Genomic DNA, 3306 nt, shown 5'->3' with positions numbered 1-3306 from the left:
TTTGCAGCCTTTGGAGCCGTCTCCACATGGGGATCAGTGTTCTCAGTGACCTTTTGCCACACTGTCAATTAGTGTAGACATCTTCCTGCTGCCACTCTGCTAATCATCAGATGGGGGGGAGGAGAGGTATGGGCCCCATGTGGGTAGATGTGGGGCCCTGCCTTGATTGGGTAACAGAGAAAATAAACTGCATAATAACTAAATGTGACTGGTCAATTATGTGAGTCAGGGGCTGGGCCCAAGAGGCAACAAAAACAAATTACTTATTTTATAACCAACCAAGGGAGCCTGTTCTCAATGTTCAAAATACACCAGAGAACATATTTAGCCACAGAGTATCAATAGTTCCTCAAAAATAACTGTCTTGTTCTCACAAGCGCATTCAGGTACCTGCCAAAATAAAGAAAACGCCAACAAAGTGTCTTAAAAAGGGTGTTTGGCCTCCACCAGCTGCAAGAACAGCTTCAAAACGCCTTGGCATAAATTATACAAACTGACCTAAACCATGGCAGGAAAACACACCCCACACACACACCATAAACTTTGTGTCCCTCATTTACTCAATTGTTTCCTTTATTTTGGCAGTTACTGGTTGCCTACTGTCGGGAAGGCTGCAATTTGGGCAGCATGCATGCCAAATGTACAGCTTGTTGTGTTGTGGCCATAGACAGAATACATTGATCTTTGGAACCTCTTACCCTGGAAATTTGAGTGGTAACTCATGGGTACTCTAGCAATGGCTGCCAGTCCTGATTTGAATGGGAACTGCCATCCATGGATTATATGTAGATAGTTGGTTGCAGCTGTCTGTTTGCACATTTCAAAATACAAATCGCAGGGAAAAAACATAGTTTGGAAAGCAAATGCCTACTGCTGAAAATAGAAGACTGTCTGTAGAACCAATATAATTCTCAACTCCCAATTTTTAGTGACCAGCAGCACTATTTTTCAAAGTAGCTCATCTTGAGATAGGCTATTGCCAAGAGGAGCGCATTGGCCAGCACCGTGAGTAGTAGCCTATGGCTTCATCATTACGTGAGTCAGTGTGCCACTGGAAATGGTATGTAATTGCCCAATGTAGTAATATATAAATAAAAAACACAATTCAAACAGTAAAGCTGCTTTGACATACTCAATTACAATTTTTGGGAAGGAAAACCATTTCACTCATATTGTAAATTATTGGTCATTTTTCATAGAAATCTGGAAACACTGGGCATTTACTTTAAGATTTAGACATGCATGGGTCGCTTACCCGAAACCTCCCCTGTGCTCCGTTTGCTTTCGAGTTGATGTCCTCACCAATACCCCGCCCTCGAATCCTTTTTTCAGGGTCTTGCGTATCATGTATTTCAACCTCACCAGGTCCACAGATGGATATTTCTCTGTTATGAATCCGCGAATGGCCTGCGAGGAGACCCCCTTTCGAGAGTCCAACTCCTTCAGCGCTTCGTTAACCATCACCATCGTAGGTGGATGAAGAGGAGTTCTCCGTGCCACAGCAGGTGCGTTGCTGGATTCTAACAATGAAATGGACAAATGTATCAACCGTAATCTAACCAAATAACCGTCAAATTAGGCTACTCAAATTGGCCTAAACCGCACATTTTTTTACAAACCTGGTTTAGCTTTTCCCGACACTTTTTCATATGTTTTGGGCACGTCAGAAGATGAAGTTACTTCTTCGGCTGCTGCTGCTTTTTTTTACGTCACATGATCAAACGGTTACTCTCAAAGTTAGGCTACATAAAAACGTTAGTTTATAAACAGCAACTGCACTCTCAGCCTACACACGTTCAATGTTATGCACTTCAAGCAAAGCACGCGGTTTACCTGAACAGGCGCTTACATTTAGGTACCAGTTAGCGCATTCAAGGTAAACTGATCAGTCAGAGTAGTGTGAACTCGCTTCTTCTTCTCTCCTCCGTTCCTTCCTTCCATCCTTTCCTTTCCTTTACTGAGCTTATCAGTTTACCTTCACTGCTCTGGCATATTATTAAACATGACTCACCAAACCTAAATGAAATATGAAAACCCTTCTACATTTTAGAGACCATCAAACTCTTAACCACAAATGCAAGGTTTTTGTAGTTAAACTTTGTGCAGCAGTTAAAAACTTAAAACAAAAAGTCGAAGATAAAATTAATTCTCAAACAGACAAGTTAGTTTGGTTTTAAAAATCAAATTGTCATCAATAATAATGCAAAATAACATCTGTTAAAGACAGATAGCTTGAGAACCTAAAAATAATTACAGATAAATGATTCTGAATGTTCAGCCTCCTTGTCCTCTGCAACATGACATTAGCCCACAGTTGTCATATGAGACATCTGTGGTTTTCCTGTGAACAAGCCCCACATCTACATTTCTATTGAAGCATGTATTCTTTGTCCCAGTCACAGCCACCATCTTCTGTGAAGTCAGACTAACAGTATGTATGTAGCTCTCTACAAAATGACATTGTTTATCCCTGATATGGCTGGTCATCTGTTTTTGCTCATCCTCCTTTTCGGTGAGTTATTTTTCCGCTCCATCTGTTTGTGCTACAGGATATTCCATTCTTCTTTCCCCTCTTTTAGTCTTTTACTTTAGGAACTCTTAATATTTCAACATGTTATGGTTATAATAAGTGTGTCTTATTCCACTGATCATCCTATTGATTTATATTTCTCTGTCATTATTTTACATTTTGTTCAGATAAGAATGACCACTGCTTGATAACATGGCTGTGAATGCATTACAGACTGTTCCACTTCGCCAACTTGTGTAAAGTGTTCCCATCTCATGTTTTCTTATTTTTCATAATGGCAAAAAGAGCATGATAATGACCCATTTTGTTATGTCCAGATACCTTCCAGTACATCAAAGCCGAAGGTCAGTATCATTATTATGAATTTAAAGCTTCAATTTGTAACTTTTTTGGGCTACCAGACAAAACAACGGGTTACCAAAATATTCAAATAATGATTGACATATTTTCAATAAAAACGTTATTTCGATGAATTCATCCATAAGATTTCATCCTTCCACGAGATGCTGTATACACTGGGTATACAAAACATTAACATGACATAGACTGACCAGGCAAATCCAGGTGAAAGCTATGATCCCTTATTGATGTCACTTGTTAAAGCCACTTAAATCAGTAAATAGATGAAGGCGAGGAGACATGTTGAAGACATGGATTGTGTATGTGTGCCATTCAGAGGGGGAAAGGGCAAGACAACATATTTAAGTGCCTTTGAACGGGGTATGGTAGAAGGTGCCAGAACTGTAACAGTGCTGGGGTTTTCACGCTCAACAGTT

The sequence above is a fragment of the Salvelinus alpinus genome, chromosome 2 (assembly GCF_045679555.1).
Source record: "Salvelinus alpinus chromosome 2, SLU_Salpinus.1, whole genome shotgun sequence".
Taxonomy (NCBI): Eukaryota; Metazoa; Chordata; class Actinopteri; order Salmoniformes; family Salmonidae; genus Salvelinus; species Salvelinus alpinus.
Note: the sequence above shows the minus strand (reverse complement) of the source record.